Source organism: Ambystoma mexicanum, chromosome 3q (assembly GCF_040938575.1).
Source record: "Ambystoma mexicanum isolate Mex_15411 chromosome 3q, UKY_AmexF1_1, whole genome shotgun sequence".
In the NCBI taxonomy this organism is placed as follows: Eukaryota; Metazoa; Chordata; class Amphibia; order Caudata; family Ambystomatidae; genus Ambystoma; species Ambystoma mexicanum.
The window spans coordinates 752,475,614-752,498,568 of NC_090926.1; the positions used below are offsets into that span (position 1 = coordinate 752,475,614).

General features: G+C 45.3%; 1 protein-coding gene across 7 annotated transcripts in view; it reads left to right on the plus strand.

The window, feature by feature from the left end:
- The window catches only part of FBF1 (Fas binding factor 1), a 1,089,678-nt gene that overhangs the window by 46,997 nt on the left and 1,019,726 nt on the right, over positions 1-22,955 (plus strand). The window contains exon 1 of one of the 7 annotated variants that reach the window (XM_069654730.1): positions 10,004-10,135. The exons of the other annotated variants lie outside the window; for them this stretch is intronic. The gene's annotated coding sequence lies outside the window, so the exon portion shown is untranslated. Of the gene's footprint in view, positions 1-10,003; positions 10,136-22,955 lie in introns of those variants that run through there. 7 annotated transcript variants of the gene reach the window in all.

Sequence of the window (22,955 nt, forward strand, 5' to 3'; positions counted from 1 at the left end):
GGCGAGATCCCGCTGTAATAACCGCCTCCCACCCCCCTCCCTGCCTAGTCCCAGCAATTCCTGGTGGAAAGAGCATCCCAAATATCGGCCCAGATGCCTAAACCTAGCCAGAGCCCGAGGCCTGTGATAGTTTGTGATAAATTACTGTGACAGAGATATGATTTTCAGGAAAGCCAGGGAAATCGGAGATCTTCAATACCAATCCTCCAACATCTCAATATACCCTGACTTCACCCCTGTGGTGCATGAGGCCAGAATCTCCTTCGCAGTGGGCAAGAAACTATTAAGGGACCTGGAGTTGCAGTATGCATTGCTGTACCCGTCAAGGCTATGTGTGGTCTTTGACAATAAAACACACCTTTTCTCAGACTTTGCTGAAATATGTCTTTCCTCGATACACTCCCTAAGCGCTGACATGAAATGGAACATTGACCTCCTTGAGCTCCTTAGAGAGCACATCTACTGATGGTGAAGGCTCTTTTTCCCTTCGCTTTTATCCGCATCAGTAAAGAAACCTGGATGAACAAGTACCACCTGGCTCAGGATGAAAGGTTAAGTCCTTGTGTCAATGTAACAAAATGGCATATCCTTCATTTGAATTCTGCTTAATTTGGGGGATGGAGGGCATCTTGTTTCTGGCCCCCGGGGAAGGTTTGGTGCGATTCCTGGTGTCTTTGGGAAGGTCCCTGGGGAGGATTGCTAGAGGTTCTAAAGTTGGGGTACTTGTGTGGGGTAGGAGTTAACATCGCCCTGATTGGTCTTGGCATGCAAATACTTAGGCAAAGGCATGAAATATTGGTTAGAAAGTTGGAAATTAAAGACTTCTTTAAGCCAGCTGCGGCTAGGTGGTACGGTGAAGTGGAGCGCCCTGGCAAAACACTGGTGGCCTGCAACACAATGATGCTATATTAGATTGCAAGGCACGACTACATTCGCAGACCATGAGATACTATAGGTGTTTGTGCAATTTTATGAAACCTTATACCGAGCCACTGCGTCCAGGGGGTCGTCGGCTACTCAATCCTTGTTGAGGGACTTGCCCCTTTCAGGGCTGTCGTTGGCTGCTAGGGAAGTGATCAATGGGCCGCTTGAATGTATGACGGTTGTTTAATACTATGTCACGCCTTTCCCCGGAGAACTCTGCTGTGACGGTTACACTAGATGCATAGAAGGCCTTCGTCATGGTATCCTGGGAATACCTTTTCACGGTATTACAACACTATCGGCTGGGTGCTAATCTTAATGCATACATTAAACCTCTATATACGCAACCTACAGCGAGGGTCCTAGTCAACTCTCCGGACCGCTGTGCCTAGGGAGAGGAAAGCATCAGGGCTGCCCTCTTCCCCCACTATTGTTTACGATGGCTATTGAGCCCATGGCAGACATGATCAGGGATCGCCATAGGGGTAGGGGAATCCAACTGAGTGGACCGCCAGATATTATCTCCCTGTATGCCGATGATGTTATGCCATATGCCCGTGATCCTCACATTAACCGTGATCCAATAATGAGGGCTATTATGGAGTTCGGCGGTCATTCCGGGTTTGTCGTCAACTACTCCAAGTCTGAGATTTGCCCCTTTGACGGATATTACGACTAGACCCCTGAACGAATACCCTCTGAAATCGGCTACTGGTGGCATTCAGTATTTGGGTGTCTGTATAGCCAGAGATCCTGCTTCTCTCCTATCTCGGAACTATACAGCACATGAGGCATACATTGGCTACAGAGTGAGGAGATGGAAGAACATGCCACTCTCCCTTGCAGGTAGACTGGCGTTAGTAAAAATTATCCTGACACCCAAGCTACTATACTTGTTTACCAATGTACCTATGTGGCCTGGCAAGGAATACTTCACTACACTCAATTGCTTTCTTTCGTTATTTCTGTGGCATGCGGGTGCGGTCCGAAAAAAGTGGGAAGTAGCGCAACCATTCTCTAAGGGAGGCTTTACTGCACCTCAGTTCAAAAGATATTAGCTTGCAGCCCAGGGACAATTTGCATTATTCTGGTAGGGAAGAGAGGACACCTCTCCACACATTTGCCTTGAGCGATTGGCTCCCGACAAATCCGATTTAAAAACCCTCCTTCTTAAAACCACATATTCCGACAACTGCCCATTTGACCCTGTCCAAACTACTATTAGGGCCTTGAGAAGAATATTTCGCCTGATCGGTGTAAGACACCCTTATTGTAAGTCGCTCCCGCTGTGGCGATTCGCCGGTTTGGGACCCACTTGGGATAGTGTGATCCGCACCTACACAAGACTAGAGGACTTGTTCCCCGGGGGCATCTAATCAACATGCAGAAATGGAAACCGAGACATACGGGCACCACAACCAATATTTTACAATTCTATGGACTCCGAGCAGCAATATCCAAGTTGTGGGCCTGTTCCTATTGAATCCCTAGAGTGCACGCTTTTGGCTTATATATATCCAGGTCCAACGGATGCCGCAGAATACTAGCTACATTATTCAGCATGATCTCAAACAATGCAGGAAGATGAACACCCACTGCTAAAACACAATGGGGGTGGATTTGCAAACTGTCATCTCTGATGAACAATGGGACAAAATGTGCTCTCCGACTGGGACTGTATCATTGAACGCTAGGTTTAGGCTCATACAATACAAAATATTGCACAGCCTACACTACACCAACCCCCCCCCCCATCCCCCGTAGGCACAAGCTTATATACCCGGACAATGATGGTAAATGCCCCGGATGCCATGTGGAAGAGGCGGCTCATCTACACATGTTCTGGGACTGCCGTAGATTTGAGAGTTTTGAAAATATGTGTTTGACTCTCTCTCACAAATAATGAACTTAAGCCTGCTGCTCACCTATGGGTGCCTTGTTCTGCCTTTGGGAACGGGTCTTAGAGAGGAGGACCAGAGCCCTCTTAAATGTGGGCTGCATAGTGGCCAAACAATGTATACTTAAGAAAAGGAAAGCTGCGGTGGCACCAACAGGGAAAGAGTGCTTGTCCGACCTAATATGGGTGGAAAATTGCGAAGATGTATGTTACCATGATACCATACTCTTCCAAGCCTAAGGACATAATGAGCAATTTCCGAACCTAGCTGGCCTGCCTCTTGGATACACCTGTAACCCCATGTGGATCTCCTACAGTGATGTAACTGCTTGTAATGTTGTTGGACCGTTGAGTAAACACTGAGGGCTGATACCTATAATAACATGCTCATTACAGCTTCCTACTGTGTTTTTGCTGCTCTGTATCTTCAATCCTTTACCTCGCTGCATGAATGTAAAAAACTGTTCGTATACCACCTATTGCTGCCTTATATGTAACTGCAATATATATTCATGCCCGCCAAGAATAAATAAAGGTTTAAAAAAATAAAAAACGAAATACTAAAGGATCTCTTCCCTGTCTCTGAAGTTAAGAATGCGCACTGTAACGGGGTGACTCCTGGTGGTGGTCTGCGTTGCAGAGAGCGGTGTTCCCTCTCAATGCTAAAGCTTTGGGATAGTTTCCCCATGCCAATCTCCTAAAGGAGCATGTTCGGCGGGTCCGGACCTTCTTTGCCTTCCGGAAGACCCAGCCCATGGAGGTTATTGCGCCTAGAGCGCGCCTCAGCATCGTCCACTGCACCTCCAAGGCTGAATTCCTAGATTGCAACTAGAGTACCACAGCCTTCAGAGTTCCTGTCGCCGACTCATTTTCAGAAAGTTTTGTTTGTGTTGTCTACACACTCAGACAACGAGCAAATATCTTGACGTAGTCAGTCCACGTCTGCTTTAACCTCATCTATTTTGCTCTGTAGCGATACACGAAGCGCCACAATCGCAGTCACTCTTCTCTTCCAAATCTTGGCCCTGAGTCTTTGGGCCGACAGTGTGGGTGTCCTCATGCTTCGAGGCAGGGCCCTTTTGTCCACCTTTAGGCGCAAAGGAATACATTATGGATCTCTTCTGTTTGCCCTTGGGTTTATAATCCGGCATGTGTAGGTGTGCCCAAGTATTGGGGTAAGAAAATTACGTTGCCGTAAGGTACCCTGTGGGCCCAGTGTGATTCCTTCAGCCACACTTACGAACGCCAGATGAATTATGAGACACATGCACCCCACAAGTTCAATGATCCCAGGCCTCAATCCACCTCTGCCTCAGTGTATTTGCGTTAGTCTTTTGGGCCATCACAACCACCCAGGTCTGTAAGTGCTTGCCTCCTGTGCTCGTTACTCTCTCATAAGCAAGGGACACAACACAGTGCCTGGGCGTAGCATCATCTAGGTGCAGAAATTCCACTCACTACTGTAATGTCAAAAAGGTGATACAATCATCAATTTCAGGATCGTCCTCAGAAAAACTCCCCTGGCTCAGTGCCCAGTGAAGACATCATTTCAAATTGCCTTATGTCGCATTATCCAGGGCCCCATACATGACCAGGGCCATCATACATTGCTGTCAGCATAAATAAGTCATCCCTCTAGCTTCTCGCAGGGGCTCAGTCGTTAATCTGCATGTAGTGCTTGCGCCGCCTTCCCAATATGTCCCTCTGCACTGTTGCCACAGTGCCCCACTTCACATTCAATCTTCCGATCCCTCAGCTTCAGGCCTCACTGCTATCCTTACAGTAGGGCAGTGCCAATGGCGGCTGCTGTCCATCGTGCAGGTGCTGCACTGCCCCTACCCCCGTGCCTCAATGCTGCTCTACAGCATTGCTGAAATCTCCATATGTCTGTCGAGTCAGGAAACGGGAGGCCAGGCGACACCCTCCTCTATGGTGGGGTTGTCTCTGCAGCCTTATCAGCTCCGTCACAGATCTCCTTCTAGGCAGGCCGCTCAATCTGGTCTGCCGTCTGCCATCTGGCACTTGAGTGTTTCCGACTCGCAGGTCGATTCCATCCCTTCTAGCAATCGGAGGTACTCCAAAGTTGCACAGTCCAGTGGTGCAACTAACCGGCGGGGATTGCTGGCAAAATCAGGATCACATCCACCTTTCAAAGCATCATAACCAGGATCTTGGTCCAAAGCATCCTCACAGCATGGATCCTGGCCACGACCGGCTGGATGGCCTCATGGCACATCAAACAGATGTTACACCTTTTTGTAGTCATTATGTTACAGAAACGTGCAAATTCTCCATGGTGTGTGGAAGGTAATTTGTAATTGTAGAAAAAAAGCAAACCATTTTGTGTCGGGGTTGAAAATAAGCTTGCCAGAGAGCTGTGCCATTTGATCCGCTCTCGCCCATCTAGGACCTCTTTCACTTAAATGGCCAACATGATAAGTAAAAGTAGGCAATTGGCTAAACAATTCCACAGGTATGTGGCATTTTCACCAAAGACAGCACTGCACTATACAATGAAGCAAGATGTTCTGTTTAGGATCCCAGTATCGTGTCTTGGCAAATCCCGGATATGACTTTGGTGTCACTGTCTTGAATTTTGCTTCCCAATTACCTCTCCTGACTAACACATTTTGCTCTTCATTCTGGGTGCCCACTTTTGTACAACCCTTATTTGGCGGGACCAAACAGAACTGCACCATACTGATGCTATGTCGATTGCATTATTGGTGCATGTAAAATTTTTTGTAGCATAATAGCTGTTGCTATGCCTTTATTTCATGCACTCATGTTTATCAACCACAGAGTGAGGAAAGCTGAGTCTGCCTTGCTTTATATTGGAATTGCGATCTGGCATATGAAAACATTACAGGATTAATTGATTTTTTTTGTTGTTGTTTTTTTAAATGTTAGTTATATTTGTTTTTAGTTCATAAAAAACTTTACAAAATTAAAATTCATACTTTCATTTCAATATTCAATCTAACAGCAACAAATCAAATCCAAGCAAATCAATACATAGATAGTTAAGACATTGATGATCAAATGTATTGTCTATATTCAAGTCATTTCGTTTCACTTTTAAAAAGGTTTAAGATATTCATACATCTTACACACACTACTTAATAGAACCCTTAGGGCTGAGAATCCCATAATATATCACAAACCATCACCTGATTCAATCATTCAAATGTCTTTCCATCTGTTTCGAGAGTTGATCAAGTGCGATGTGGAGGGAAAATGATCCTGAGTTAAGACAGTAATTCCAGAAATCCCTTTACTTAATTGAGTCTTAATTGTTCACAAACAATTCCAAAGTACACACGTACATAGAGCTGTGTTTCACGCATTTCATAAATGCGTGCTTAGCTGTTTCTAACTTATGGGGTAGTTTGCATATATGACAAAATCTTAACTCTGGAGGTATTTTTCATTGTGGGCCATGCACTGTGAGAAGAGGGAGCTGATTTAATTAGTAGCTGGAGTATCAATTTACGCCCTTCAGGATTTGGGCTTTGAGGCAGGTAAGGCTGTGTCCTGACACATCTATGCGCTCCTTTAGATACATGCTTAGCGTTTCGTAGCTTAGCAAGATGTGCATAGTAATTCCAGACCCACATTATGCTCTTTCTTTTAAAGGACTCTTTTATGACTTCGTAACCTTTTCCACAATCAAGATTGGGCACCCAGATTATATGTTCGAAGAATCTACTTTCAGATCTTTGGAATAACTTCTGTTGCTGGCAGACTCCGTACCGTAGTTCTTCCATAATTCTGCCAACATTGGACATTTTGGTCCAATCCGTGACTTAATGTAGAGCTCTCCTCTTTTTCTCAGGATATAGGTGCTCGAAGAGACTAGCCCCAATTCCTGTGTCTCAAATATTCCATGGGGGTAGATGGAGGTATGTTTAGAATTTTTCACCAGAAATACCTCTCTAGGCGATTTAACCATTCCACAGCTTTCATGGTTAAGGCCTACATTCCGTAGAGTACTGCAGGACAATAACACTGATATTGATATATATATAGGGTCATTATGACTTCTAAGGAGTAGCCCGCTGATTGTCTGGCATACTTACTAAACATATAGGTAAACTATTGAGCTTAACTGCTTTTTGCTTCTTTTATTAAGGCATATCCGGGAGAGGTACTCCCCTTAAGGCCCAAGTAGGGGTAATTTCCAGTATAATCAATGGTGCCCAGTGAGGTTACCTTTGCCGTTTGGTGAATCTTCCTCCCTGCATTTGTCCACGGTTGATGACCCCTTGCGAAACCCTATCTGAAATGGGTACAGGGTGTCATTTACCCCAGCTCAGCTTTGAAATTCTTTGAGCAAGAAGGAGGCAAACAGTTTCTCTTTGAAGTCAAGCATGGACAGTAGTCTATCATTCTGTAGTGAGCTCCTGTTTTACTTCTTATATATAGATATTAATATAGACTGCTGCCATGTTTTGGGGATGACATGCTCTGTGCACACCTTATTGAACAGTAGTTCTAAAATCCTTGCCCATCCTTCCGGTTCCTTCTTGAGAACAGCATTTGTCAGGCCATTTGGACCGGGGGCCGTAGAACTCTCTATCTTTGTGATGACCATTCTAACGGCCTCCTATGACGTATCAATAGGCTAGCCCTATTAGAGTCAATTAGGGGAAATAATCCTGACCAGGACGTATTCATACTTGTGTGTCTTATCCATGCCTCCTCTTTGAAAGTTTTTTTTTTTTTTGTACTGTAGGGGAGGCATGGTATCACAAGTATGGCACTGACACAAAATATACAATTTGTAAAACCTTTATTAACTTCATGGGGTTTGGAAACACTCCTACTTTGCCCTATAACTAGGATGGACGTCGTCTTGACCATCAAATAATAAAAGAAAACAGTCTTAGTAATGGCTGTCAAATCAAAAGGGCCTATGCTAACGAAACCTAATGCCTGTCCTAGCTCTTGTACAAAAAAAAAATGTGTAAATGAGGAATGTATATAAAAGGAAAATCGGTGTTCGACAAAGAATGAATGTGGCTGAATCCGCTCTCCTCCCCACGTTTAGACAGCACGTAATAAGGCAGTCTCAGTAGGCAGGATGACACATTGAAACAGTCTCAGAACATGAATCGAGGCCCGCCTGGCCTTGCACGTTAAAGGCTCTTGTTCCAGTAGTCTTCCCCAAATAATGAAACAAATAAGTTCACACCGGCCTCCCTCTGGTGGGCTCAGACCTCTTATAAAAACAAAAACAAAGGCTCAACGTTGGTCCCCCCTGTGCCATGCTCGGACCTTTCACAGTTCAACAACACGTGCCAGGGCTCCCTTCCCCAAGCATTTTACACTTTGGGTCTCCCTTAGTCTGGCTCAGACCGCTTTTCGGATGTTGAAGACTTTCAAATGTGCGGGGCTTCCTTTACAGACCACAGCAGGACCATTTTGACTCAGAATTCAAGGTTCAGCGTTTCCTCTCCCTGTTTCGCATGGGTTAACTTCATTCACTTTCGCTTTTACAGTTCATTCACTTTTATCACCTCAAACAATGCACCTTTCACAGAGACTTCCAAATGGCCTACTCCTTTTCGCCGGACCACTCCGTTAATCAGTATCGCTGATTCCACAGCTGTCTTTACTTTATAGTTCATTCACAGATCTGCCTTTACTCGCATCTCTTCCATACATGTGCAGCCATCACTTGCGATATATTGTTCAATCTTTCTTAGCACACACCGGTCTCTTGCCAACTCACCGGCTCTGTGCGGTTCTTTCTTGCTTTTTCGGTTTCCAATTCACGAGTCAAGGTTCGTACCACTGGCTTGGCCTCGCCTCGCCAACTCTGCTGGTCACCTGGGAGAGTCGCTGGCATCCTTGAAACACAATGCAGTCTTCGATATTGGGATCTGGCCTTCCCCACTTGTCTTTCGCAGCCTTTTGGAGGCAACAACCTCCTGTAGGGAACTCTTGGGGTTTTCAACCCGCTGCCCTCGTCCCCGCACCTTGCGCAACTCCATACCTGCACCCTCGCGCAGCTCCACACCTGCACCCTCGCGCAGCTCCACACCTGCACCCTCGCGCAGCTCCACACCTGCACCCTCGCGCAGCTCCACACCTGCACCCTCGCGCAGCTCCACACCTGCACCCTCGCGCAATTACACACCTGCACCCTCGCGCAACTACACACCCACGCACCCCTACTCTCAACCCACCTTGCGCTGCTCCTCTCAAACCACCTCACGCTGCTACTCGAACCCTCTCATAATACAATCACTTTCTATTGTCACCCTTCTTCTTGCGTTCCTCTCCTACACCCCACTCAACTATTCTTACTCTCTCGTAGACCCCACTCCTTCTAACTATACCGTTACCCTCACTCCCCTACTTCGATCTCACAAACTTCCATTACTCTTTCAAACGCTCTCTAACTTGCACTGCTTCACTCTCGCAAATTGGTACCTCTGTCTTCCACTACAAATACCTCACCTGCACTCCACATTGCCAGAAACCGCTCAGCGCTCTGTTCCTCTGTCTGTCCTCCATCTGGTCTCTTAGTCCACCTTCACGCCTACTGATCTCACCCCTACATCCCACACTCTGCATTCCGTGCTTCCATTTTATACAGTGTGCCTTCTGCTTCTAACCTTCCAATCACCCCATTGATTCCAGCACTCGCCTGACCCTGTGGGCCAATCTGTGATGGGAGATGTTTGTTCCAGTACCTGTTCAGGTCTCTCTGTTCAGAAGCCACTGAAACTTCAGGATGAGAATGGTAGGAAAACCCCAAACCTTGTCTGGGATGTAACGCCAAAGCAACGTTTAAGGGCTTTTCCTGATCTGTCTGCCTGTACAGAACAACATAGTTGTAATATGTTGTGAGTTACTGTTGAGCTAGCTTACCAGGCCAAGTCAACCGGGTTAGGGATGCCTCTCCCTCTTGAGGAGTTAGGTTGCCCCTTGAGATTTCTCTCATATTATTATGTGAACTTAAGAGTTTACACATTTTAAAATTATGGATAAAATGTAAGCAAAACCGGTTTCTTAGCCCCAACTATAAAGACCCTGGTCTTCCTAAATGTATGTAAATATCTTGCTTTCTAGGCATGGTTTAGTCTCTATAGGAGCAGCAGTTCAGCTGTTGCGAAGACACAGCTATTCGGGCCCGCAGCGTTACATGCTACGCAACTGAGAAGTGGCAACTTTCTACTTCCGGCCCGCATTCTTGGTGCACTACAATACTGCTGGCCAGCTAGCTCCATTGAGAGAACACGCGCCAGCCGCGGAACTTTTGTCCTGACCTTCGCTTTGAGAGGGCTGACTTCATTTATGTTTAAGGTAAGTTCAGATATGATATGATAAGATATGATAAGTCATTTATAACATGCCTGTACACAAGTGTTTCTAGGTGCGACAAGACAAGGGAGGGAAGACAGAGGGAGGACAAAACAAACTATCTTACTAGGCCTTGCGTCATTCAGCTTGTGTAAGTGCGATATGCAAAATTGCAGGGGGGTAGGTGGGTGGGTCGTAGGACCTAGGCTCCTAGCAGGACACCCCCTTCTAGACTCCTTCTGAGGGCCTTTGTTTTTTAGGATGTTTCTGATGGAAAGCTTGATGGAGCCGTAGGGCATGCATGTGGAATTCTGGTACCCGTGTGTGATTCTCGTAGTCCATACCCTTCACATTTCAAATAATATTGTCGCACACAATTTTGCCATTTGGAATATTTTATTTGAGATACCACTAGTCTTATTCTGTATCCAAAGTAATTGGGGGTTTCTGTGGTTTCTTCTAATAGGATTTGATGTTGCTGGACAGGGTTTATGTAACGAAACATGAAAAGCAGAGTGGATCTTTCATGTGTTTAGGTGGTCTCAACTTAATGGCTGTTGGGTTGATAACTCTTTCTATCTGGTATGGCCCGATGTATCTAGTTTTAAGTTTAAGAGTGATCCTGGGAATCTTCTGATTTTGTTTTGTGGATAACTATTGATATGAGGGTTCTTTTTTATGATGCACGTCTGCAAAGTTCTTGTCCCCATTCTTGCTCTTTTGCAGGTGATGGAGTGAATTTTGTGTGTTGTAAAGTGGTTAACCATTCACCAGCTGTAGGTATCGTAGTAGGAGGAAAAAAGGAAAGAGATATGTAAGGAAGACATGGTATCAAACAGTAAGACACAAGTGATCACAGTTCAAGGGTGTTTACTGAACTTCAATTGTATCGGTCTCCCAACTCACCGGCTGTGTTGTCTTCACTGAAGCTGCTTTGTTCTTGGAGCCAAAGATGGTACCACGGCAGCTGGTGACTCTCCCTGCCTTGTTTATTGACGCGGGAGGGCCCCGGGTATCTCCGACACACAATGCAGGATTCTTCAGCCTGGTTTCCTGGTCTTACACTTTCTATTCTCGAGGTCTCTGGAAAGTAATGGTTCTTTATCGAAAAGGCAAGGGAATTTCCTTCCTTCCTTCCGATCCTGTCTTTCCTCTCTTGCTCAGCTGCTGTCTCGCAACTGCGGTTTCCTCGTTGGCTTTGCCTTGCTCAGGGTGTGCCCTCGTGCTCTGCCTTTTATCCATATGGTGAAGTATAATGGAAGTCAGGTGTGTGTGATGGTCAGTAATTGCCTGACCTCGCCTGACCGTTGTATTGGGACACGTCAGGTATACTGCTCGGCTGTTAGTCTGTTTTCTCTCATAGCGGGGTGTCTGTGAGAAAGTGTTTGTGTTGTAAAAGGGGGTGGTAGAATTCCTAAATATCCTACTTGCTAGGATGGGGTAAAGGTGTTACAAGGAAGGGGATACCGCGTCTCACCATCCAGTGACCCACTCCCCGAAGACCCCTCACCCACGTGATTCTCCCGCACTGGTCCACCTCCAGGAACTGGATCCAAAAGCGATGGCCATGTCCTGGCCACCAGCATGACAGATCCCCAGGTACTAGTGGGTGAGACACCTTCTGGCTTCTCACAGGTAACATCTTTGGATGATGGCTGGTAGTAACAAAGAATGGAGAGGTTCCTGTTGCAGTATGGAATGTGTTGTTGGATGAAAATGTTACCATTGGCAGGTTATTTGCACAATCATGGAAAGGTTGATCAAAGTTCTGATGTACTCCCTCTGTCTGTCCATCACTTAGAGAGTGGTAGGCTGAAGACAGATGGGGAGTTGATACTTACATTTTTTTGAAGGGTTGTCCAAAACCGTTGAATGAATTGGAGACCTCTATCTGAGATTATGCATTCCAGAAGGCCGTGGTGTCTAACTACTGTTATAGGAATTCCTTTTAAAGGTTCCACCTGATTAATTTTAGAGAAAGAATCCACTATTGTGAGGATATCAAAACCTTCCTCTGTGGGAGGAAGACCGGTAAAAAAGTCCATACTGACTGTATGCCACGGTTGTGGGGGGGACATGCAATGACATCAGTAATCTAGCGGGTCCTGTCTCTGGCTCTTGTAAAGATATTGAACCCCACAACACATTCCTTAACTTCTGTGGCTGGAATCTTCCACCAAGCACACTAACTTGTTAATCCAAAGGTTTTTTGTTGTTCGTAATGTCCTGCCAAAGGGCTGTCGTGGCACCATTCCAGAATGTATTGTTGGTGTTCTTTCATGGGAAGCCATAAATGTTGGTGGTACAGTTAACCATCAACCTCATAGTGGTCTACCTCTTGTAGAAATTAAAATATCATCTTGGTCAGGTGCAAAATGTTCCCTTGCCACTAGCCATTGGTTAGTGTTATTTGACTATTTGCGAATAAGGAATGGTGTGCTGTGTGTATGTATAACATTGACATGGTGAGTGACTTTCCTATGCCTGGATAGCAGCTTGTAACTTGAATTTTTGCCCCCTGATCTCAGTGATTTAGAATGCCCATACCTTTTTGAGGAATTTATTAGCATTGGTGGACAAAGACAATGCCACTTTCTCGGGTAGAAGAAAAGATAGACGCTATTCTTCTTGGTGTCCTTCTTGACAATTTCTTCTGGTCAGTGTGTCTGTTTTGGTGGTTTTGATTCCTGCCTGATATGTTATAAGAATGTCAAATCTGCTTAAAAAAAGTGGACCCAACCAGATTGATGTTGATTTGTATTCCGTGCCATTTTCATGATGCCTATATTCCTGTGTTCTGTTAAAACTGCCAATGAGCGAATAGCTTCCTCAGGTTAATGTCCCCATTCATTAAAAGCATTGTTACTTGCCAGTGGTTCCTTATCGAAAATGGTATAGTAAACTTTGGAGTAATTCAACTTCTGTGAATGAAACACTAATGGATGTAAATATCCATCCTTGTGTTTGGATGGGACAATGCTGGCCCAAGGCTAAATTGGCTGAATTTATTTCTACCACATTGGCAGAGATGCATCTGGTTATTTGAGGGCTAGGGCAGTGGTAAAGAAGTTTTCAATGACAATGCGGTTTCCATCTGTAGGCCCTGTAAAGTAGTAGGCTGGAGTCAGATGCTTAGTTAACAGTTCAAGTTTTATTGCTGTGTTAACCTTACCAACAGCCCCTCAGTATGAGCAACATATTTTAACTTGGCTCTGCTTGCGGCAAAACAGTTAAGCAAATCCAGAGTTCGTAGGAATCTCCTCTTGGCTTCTCGCCTCTTTGAATGAGTAAATAATAAGTTCAAATTAATTATTTCCCCCGCATGCTAGCTTTCTGTTTGTCCACCAGCCATACCAATTGGTTTTCAAAAAAAGAAACGAAACCCACGGAATGCACTGTCCTTTCTTAACGGCTTATGGCCGGGTTTTCTCGTCAGCGAGTCTGCCTCTGATATGGGTGTCTGTGATGCCTCTCCTCAAGCCTCCTAGTACGCCCAATGTAGATCACCTGGGAATTCGTCCCACTCCTCTGTGGTCTCCGGCCAGGACTGCGGCTGTAATGAGAGACACCTGGTGAGTTCTCCGTTTCCGCCTTTAACCCATACTCTGTTCCTCTCCTCCATTCAGCCTCCACACGTCTTTCCCGCCCACTTCCAACACCTTCAGTGAGTTTACCTTCCCCCTTCCACCCAGATCCAGGAACTGTTTGGCCGTCCCACCCTGTACTTCTCTGGGTGTACCTGTCACTATACGGCATGCCTGGAGTGTACCTATACCGTTTTCCCTTGTTAATTCTGTCCCTTCCCCCTCCTTGGTTCAGTTTCTCCTGGTGGTTTATGGGACATGTAGTTTTACTTAGATCTGCTGGTTTAACTTTTTGTTGGCTGGGTCTGATTGTTAGAATGGTGTCCTCCTTTGGCTCTATTGCCTCTTTGACCACATCACATACTTCCCCCAAGGAACCAGGCCGTTCGGGCAGGTTCAGGGCCCTGGACAAGTAATCAGCGACTAGCTGATACTTTCCGGGTTTATGTACTGTAACAAAATGATAGGGCTGAAGTGTCAGGAACCCCTAAGGACCCTATAATTTGAATCTTTCTGGGTGGCCAGTCATCGGAGAGGGGCATGATATGTGAAAATGGTAAATTTTCGATCCTAGTAGGTAATAACTAAGAGATTCTACTGTGGAAGGTGTTTTCTACTGATGAAGGCTATTGGGCAAAGGTCTTGTTCCATTTCTTGGGATAGCACTGCACCTAGACCACAGCCTGATACATCTGCCTGCAAATAGAAGTCTTTGGAGAAGTCCAGGCAATATAGGACCGGTTGGGTTTATATTGGCTGTATCAATTGTCCAAAGGCTTGCACAGCTTCTGGAGTGATTTTAAGTGGCCGATTGGTTTAGTGCGTCCGTCAATGGTGCCGCTATTGTAGAAAAATGTGGTATGAATCTTCTGCAATACCCCACAAACCCTAGAAAGGCTTGGATCTCTTTCTGTGTTTCCGGTATTCGTAGTTTTTCCAAGGCCTGTATTTTGTTCACCAGTGGTGTGATTACCCCACCTCCCATAGAGTACCCCAAATACGTGGTTGTTTTGGCTCTTGGTTTTCTTGGGGTTAATGTGTAGCCCTGCCTCTTGTAAGGATTTAATTACTTTGGTTAGATGTGCTAAGTGTTCTTTCCAAGTTTTACTGAAAATCACTATGTCATCCAAATATGCAGCCGCATATGGTTCATGAGGTTTTAAGGTCTTGTCCATTAAGGTCGGAAAAGTGGCAGGAGCCCGTGTAACCCAAACGGTAACACCATAAACTGAAATAGTCCTTCAGCTGTTGAGAAGGCTGTTTTCTCCTGATCTGCCGGGTTGAGAGGTATCTGCCAATATCCTTTGGTTAGGTCCAAGGTACTCAAAAAGGATGCAGCTCCCAGTTTTTCTATTAGTTCATCTATTCTGGGATTGGGTAGGCTTCATATCGGGAAATGGCGTTTAGTTGCCTAAAGTCCATACAGAACCCAGTGGTAACATCTAGTTTGTGTACTTGTTCCACAGGCGAACACCATGCGCTCTTGGAGGGGATAATGGTACCTAGTTTCAGCATGCTATCTATTTCTTGTGCTATCTCCCCCCTTTTTGCTTCAGGGATTCTGTATGGTCTGAGACGTACAATCTTGCCTGCCTCAGTTGGGATGGAGTGGGTAGCCATATGGGTTCTTCCAGGTAGACCAGAGAATGCTTCCGCTACAGGGTGGAAAATAACTCTGTTCTTCGGGTGTCGCTCAACTGTTCCCCCAAGCCCACATCTTGTATATCACTAGTCGAGTGTGTGACCATTTTATCCGGACCGACCTCTCTGCAAGAGTTGTACACAGTACTTCCGAGTCCCCTTCTTTCCATAACTTGAGGAGATTAATGTGATAGTTCTGATGTTTGTTTTGTCTATCTGGTTGCTCTACCTCATAGTTAACTGGGCCCAATATCTTCGTGATGCTGTACGGGCCTTTCCATTGGGCGAGCATTTTGTTGGTTTGAGTGGGGTAATAACACCAGCACTTTGTCTCCTATTTTAAGCGTTCTAGGTCTGCTTCCTTTATCATAATATTTCTCTTGCTTTTCTTGAGCCCGACCCAGGTTTTCCTGCACATAGTCTCTGTTTTTCCCAGGTGCTCTCTTAATTCAATTGACCCCTCTGAATCCGAACTATCTGTACTATCAAAAGGTTTATCCTTCGTACCAACAACCTCAACAGATTGGTACGATTCGGAAATGGAGATACGCACTTTTCTCCCTAAATTGAGACTGCAGACTTTCTTTCATGAGCATGGCCCGGGTGGAGAAGACGATAAAGATGGTACTGGCCTTCATCTGCCCTCTACCTTCACTCCGTCTGACAGTCAAGTCCCCCATGATCTTCTCACTTTCGAGAGATGCATTCTAGAGGACCTAGATCGATTAAAAACTAGAACCATGAGAACCAGACACAATCTCACTTCAGCGGAGAGAAGAGCTTGAGATCACTACAGAACAATAAAAAGATTGTCATTAAGCCCTTCGATAAGGGAGGGGGCCTGGTGATAATGAGCAATAAACAATATAAGGATATGGCACTTCTGCTACTCAATGACAGAGACAGCTACAGCATTCTTCGCAAAGATCCTACAAAGCCAATTTCTCTGTCAGGAAATTAGCAATGCCGTTACCTATGCACAAGAAAGAGACTGGATCTCAGAAAAAGAGGCAGCCTTCCTGAGTAGACCATCAGGGAGAACCCCTTGTTTTTATGCTCTGCCAGAAATACATAAAGATCCCCTGAACCCGCCTGGCCGCCCGATTGTATCTGGCTGTGGGTCCATCTTGGAGCCTCTCTGCAAGTTTGTAGATCACTTTCTTCAACCTATTAGCGTACAAACACGCACATACTTAAAGGACACAACACACACAATCTCAACCTTTGAGGGCCTTACTTATGACCCCACAGCTCAGCTTTTGGTGACGATGGACATCAAGTCCCTGTACACAAACATTCCCAAAGCTGATGCTATTGAATGTGTCTAGGAGTGGATGTCTGCTGACTCCAACCCCCGGAAGACCACGATTAATTTTGTACTTGAACTTATGGAGATTGCACTATGCAAAAATGTCTTTACTTTCGACAATGTAATATACTTGCAGACTAAAGGAACTGCTATGGGTGCGGCATTCGCCCCTAGCCTGGCAATATTCTATATGGCCAAATTCGAGAATAACTACATCTTCTCAGACCTTAATCTATGGCAGGCGCAGATTAGTAATTGGCACCGCTATATTGACGACGTAATTTTCACCTGGACGGGCACCAACATTGAACTTCAAGCCTTCTGGACATGGCTCAATACCTGTAACCGGGATATACAATTCACCATTGACCATAGCAATGCCGAGATTAACTTCTTGGACTTAATAATCAGACACAAAGAGGGCATCCTACAATGTGATCTTTACTGTAAACCTACGGAAAGGAATACCCTCCTGCACTATACCAGCAATCACCCAGCCCACACTAAAGACAATTTGCCTTATGGACAATGCCTCCGTATTCAGAGGAATTGCACCTCGGTTGTGGACTATAAATGCCACTCAGAAGCCCGCTCTACTCGCCTACAAGCTAGAGGCTATCCCAAAAGGCAACTCATACAAGCCAGGAAACAAGCCCGCAATTCCAGTCGAGATAATCTCCATCCGGAGCGGGAGGACCCCCCCGCCCACGGAGACTCGTATCACAGGTGTGGTCACTTTTGGCACACACACGGCACAACTAAAGAAAATTGTCAGTAAACATTGGCATATTGCACGTCTGAACCTACTGGACGAACAGGCCCCAAGTTTCGCTTACAAACGTGCCAAAAACATAAAAGAACATCTGGTACACTCCCTTTGTCAACCAGACACAATGCCCGGCAGCTCCCGTACATTCCGTCCCCTACAAGGTCACCATCCATGCGGCAATTGTGTCGCTTGCAAATTCACCAAGAAGACGAAAACCTTTTCCATCGGTGAACGACAATGGACCCTTCGAGATCTCTCTAACTGCAAAAGTTAAAATGTCATTGTGACGTTGTGCTTAGGCCTGGCAGACTCACGTTCATCATAATATTTAATGAAAGCATAAACCAGGAAGTCCTACCTATATGGACTTTCCTCTAATGGCTTTTCGCTGTGCTGTTTTGGTTACCTAGGAGACCGGAGCTTGCGCAGAGGAGGGAGAAAAGGACGGTTACAGCTGGGCATATTGAGCGGAGCTGAAGATGAACAGCTGTGCGGCAGACGAATAACTGGGGGTGAGCGAAGGAGTTAGTCGGATTCCTGCCGGCAGCCTGCTGACAGAGGTGCTGCGGAAAGGAGGAAGTCAGAACATAAATTGTAGCGATCGTTATCGCGCAGTCCTGACCTAGACCCGAAGTCTGTTGCTGAGGCTTATGGCGACTGAAGGTACGACGAAAGCTTGAAGGTAATGCGAAGCCGTTAAATAATGAGGCGATTGCTAACGCCTAACCTTGGCTGAAAATGCCATGCTGTCTGACGAGGACGGCCTTGATGAACTTTATAACGAATGCCTGCTTGATGAGTAAGGGACGTGTGATGAGCCCAGGCGACCGCGGTCGCTGTGACTATTTAATGAACTCAGCACCCTTACGCATATTTAATGATTTCAGCGCCGTTGCGCTTACTGAACAAAATTCTGCACCGTTGTGCTCATTTAATGAACTCGGCGCCGTTGCACACACAGTAACTAGAAGTTAATACTGAGAAGACGAGTGTTGTCGCCGCAGAAGATAGGAGCGAAAACTCAGTTGCACCACGAACCGTTCAGCCGAACATTGTAGAGATACTGGACAAACTACAAACCCTGATTTAAAATTGAAGCTGAAAATGTGGGGAAAGTATACAATCTGACAGGGACACTGAACCGAAGTATGACCATGGGTTAGGGAAATAACGATATTGAAGAACCAGAGGGGATTTGACGGAAAAAACCTGTTAAACTGTCACAAGTTAAACACAAAAGTGAAGTTGTTGGGAATATACAACCTGAACCAAGATCCTAGTGTCATATACAAGTGTTTAAGGGACAAGAACTTAAAAGGAACAAAAGGAGCGGAGCAAAGGTACAAAGAATAAAGTTACAGGAACAGACAAGAGAGAAAAAGAGTCAGAGCATAAGAGACAACTTTAAAGTCGGATAAAAAAAACAATAGCACTGTCAGGAACGGAATCTCTGAAAAAGAAAAGGAAAAGATAAAAAAATAAACCCTAAAGAACTTTATTAACTCTTACCTGAACTTACCTTCAAGACATCCTTGTGCAGAAGTTGGTGAATCTGAGAAAAGTTTATCCTTTTTCCAACAAAAGAGAGAGTGTTATGTTAATAAAAGAATTGGGTTCTTGTGGAAATCCATACAAAAAGTTTCTGTTGGCTCAGAGTTTTATTCATTTCATTCAGTTAACATTGCTACAGTCATTTATTGCATTGAGTGCCCGTGTGGCCTTAGGTATATAGGCCAGGCCACCCGGGCAGTCAGTACACGCATCTCGGAACACTGTTCAAAAATCAGATGCAAAACCCTGACGGCTCCCCTGGTGGAGCATTACCTCACTATGAACCACACCCCCAATGACATCTTGTGGTGGGTGGTGGAAAAAATTAGAGGCGGGCCTGGCATTCAACACAGCCTTTTGAAAAAAGAATCTAGGTGGATCCACCGCCTAGACACATACCATAAAGGTCTGAATGAGATTTTTCAGCCTCTTATTTAAATCGTTCATACTATTCATACTATGAGGAACATGCTGCCCAGACCACCACACTGCACACCTCCTGACTGCATTATTCCCAACCTCCCGGACATACTGTACTATCACTTGTGCTTTTTATCCTCGAATGCCCCCTTAGACACTGTGCACCTGTGAGATACAAGCTCCACACACAGACGCCGCGGCACATCATACACTACCACCACAAGTCTCATACTCCGACATCACTTTACATCAGTCTCTGCTGCCTTATACACCATTTGTTTACTAACAGACATTTACATGTGTATCTCGGCACTCCGGTCATATACAGACCTACACCCCCATGTGCAGGCTTGCTCTGTTATACACTAACCTGCCATGAGGGACGAGCACTGGACTTTACTTGAGCAGCGCTTCATGCTCTGCGGACCGTGATTCTCACGGGTCGCCATGGCTACTAATAAATCAACAAGTCTGCAAGAGCACGCGCCCGCACTCTCACACGACCACACTTCCTGGCCAAACGGGATTGGCCCGCGTCATCGAGCTTCGAGCTCCACGAACGCGCGGTCGTCGGGGACGCCTTTATTTTTACAACGGTATCCATCGCTCGCGTAACTCCTGACATCGCTCAGTAGCGTTCTACGCCAGTCGGCCAGCACGTTCCCTGTGTGTGAGATGGACGAGCATGTGCCTCTAGCTAAGGTACTGTATCACTCTTGTTTCTACAATCCCAGATGAAAACTAACACACTTCGGGTGCGGACCTCTACATAAATGGGTTTGCATTTTGCAACGGACTTAATAACTGCACACGTACGGCAAGTGTGCAAAGTACCTTCGACTATTCCCTATCACCTGCACAATATTAACGCCACTCTTGCACTTTACCAGTCCGTATCAGTTTACCACAGTACCCCCGGCAAGCTTTTGATTTTTCCTCTCGCATTCTCTTTCCATCTTGCACAACCCGTAAAAACTTGTAATAATGTCCTGCAGTTAAAACACTGTAGGCTACCATTGTCTGTCTAGCTCACTCTTGGTTTTTTCCCCCTTAGTGATCCCGAGTTATCCAGGAATCATTTAAAGTAATCAGTCGGTTGACCAGAAGAAAAAACACTGTACTCTTAACCCACCCACCTTCCAGTTAATCATTATTACCCGACCAGCAGGTACCTATTTCTTTTATAATTCTTTTTATCTACTACTGGGAATCTCTTTGATGACGGTGCAGTGCCACCACAAGCAGAGTGGTCCCCTTCAGCAGCTCCTCATGCACCACTTCACTTTCTTTCTGTCCTTTACACAGCATCATCGTGTAGAGCATACCCACCACTGTACGGGTCCGTATCTTGCAGTGGGACCAAGCCTGAGGAAGTCCCGGGCCCAGCCACTGGCCTCTTGGTGAATGAAAACCGAGAACTTGGGATTTAAAGCACCGGCAGGTAAGCTGCCAGCACGGTGTTATGAGAATTTGTGGTTTATTAACCAATGCCCTATGAGTACCGGCATTTCTTAAATATACTCACTGGAGTTTTCTATATACATTGCAGGGTCGCCCCCACGGAGCCCTGATGAAGGTGGACGCAATTAGATGCAAATCCGCCGAAACGTCATACGAACTGGGAATACCCGTTTTCTTATGGTTCCCTGTTGTACCAGACTCTGTATATTCAGTCTCTGCCACATTGGCCTAAAAGATATATTGTTTTCCCTATGACCCTGGAACATTTATTGTCATAATTCGAAGAAATACGAAACATAAACAGGAAATTTCCTATGAATTAGGATACTTTTTGAAATGTGGGCGATTTTATAGCCCCTCCTGTATACATTCATTTTTTCCTTTTAGATTCATTCACAAAAATACCTATATTTGCATGTATGTTGTCACACAATAATGAGACTATTGAAATCCATCTGTAAACTAATCATACAGTATTCTATGTTCACTTTGTTGTATATATTACACTCTTCTTTTGTTATTTGATGTCATTATGAGTTGTTATTGTTTTTTCATATGTATGTTGCATTTTTCAGCATTTTCTTAAATTCCATGCACTATATGTTTGTTTGTATTAGCAAATTATTGCTTTCAAATTTTTGTATTTTTGACCACAGTGAGCGGTTTGTACATTTTTTTGACCCCTTGCTTGGATCTGCCACTTAGCAGACCAACCCTCTGATTAAGCTTGTGGACCGGCCTAAACACCTGTATCGGTCCAATTAAATAATTGCCTTGAGTATTGTTCACTAGTAAGGGTACACTCATTTGTTTTCATGCTCTCTTAATTCATTGACATATTCAGTGAGGGTTGTTTCTTCCTGTTGTTCCCAGGTGTGTCTCAGTAATCCCAGGATAGATTTTGGCTGTCTACCAAATAATAATTTGAATGGGGAATACCCCGTTGAGGATTGTGGAGTGTCACGTAGGACCATCAACACCCATGGCAGTGCTCTCTCCCACCCCAGGCCAGTGAAACTGGTTTCTCTTTTTATCATTTGTTTGATGGTTTTATTACATCTTTCCACCAGCCCATCCGTCTGGGGATGGTACACAGAGGTCCTTAAATGGTTGATACCAAGGGTCTTGCATACCTCCTTCATGACAATTGACATAAAATTACATCCTTGGTCTGTCACGATCTCCAGGGGAATCCCCACTCTGGCAAAGTATGGCAAGAGTACATCACATACTTGTCTTGCAGACATTCCTCTTAATGGAAACGCTTCGGGGTACCTATTGGCATAGTCCACTACCGCTAGTATGAACCGGTATCCTCGACTGGTAGGTTGCATAGGGCCCACAATGTCTAGCCCTATTCTCTGAAATGGCTCTTTGATCAAGGGCATCCTTTGTAGTGGTGCTCATGCAGGTATACGGGGGCTTGTTTTCTGACATATAGCACACTCTTGGCAATATTTTGTCACCTCAGCGTAAACTGCGGGCCAGTAGAAATTTTGCAACACCCTTTATATAGTCATGTTCTCAGCTAGGTGTCCCCCTGTGGTATGGTCATGTGCCAGCTGAATCGGCCCTTTCCTGTTAGACTGGGGAACCAGCAATTGCTCCTTCTCTATATTATCAGAGCCTTAGGTTACTCAATATATTAACCCAAGTTTCTCCTTAAAGTAGGGAGTAGTAGGTTTGATCCAGCTAGCATCTAAGGCTTGTTCTCTGGCTCTCTTTAGCATTTCATCCAGCCCTGTTTCTGTTTGAAATGAAGGCATATGGTCCCCCACTTTCCAGTCTATGATGGCAATGTCTTTTTACTTTTCCTGATTCACTCGGTTTCTCCTTTTCTGTGTCTTGTATAATTGTCCGCGACTGCTGGCCCCCAATAGTTCAGTTTTTGAAAATGGGGCCTCTCTTAACCATCTACCGAATTCAGGTAGATCTGTTCCTATTAGCACAGGGACGGGCAGGGCAGGAATAATGGCTGCTTTGATTGGTATCTCATGCCCCTGTAATCCCAACACCATGTCTTTAGTTGGATACCCTTTTACATCCCCATGCACACATTTTATACCAATGGTACTCGCCTGTTTGCGA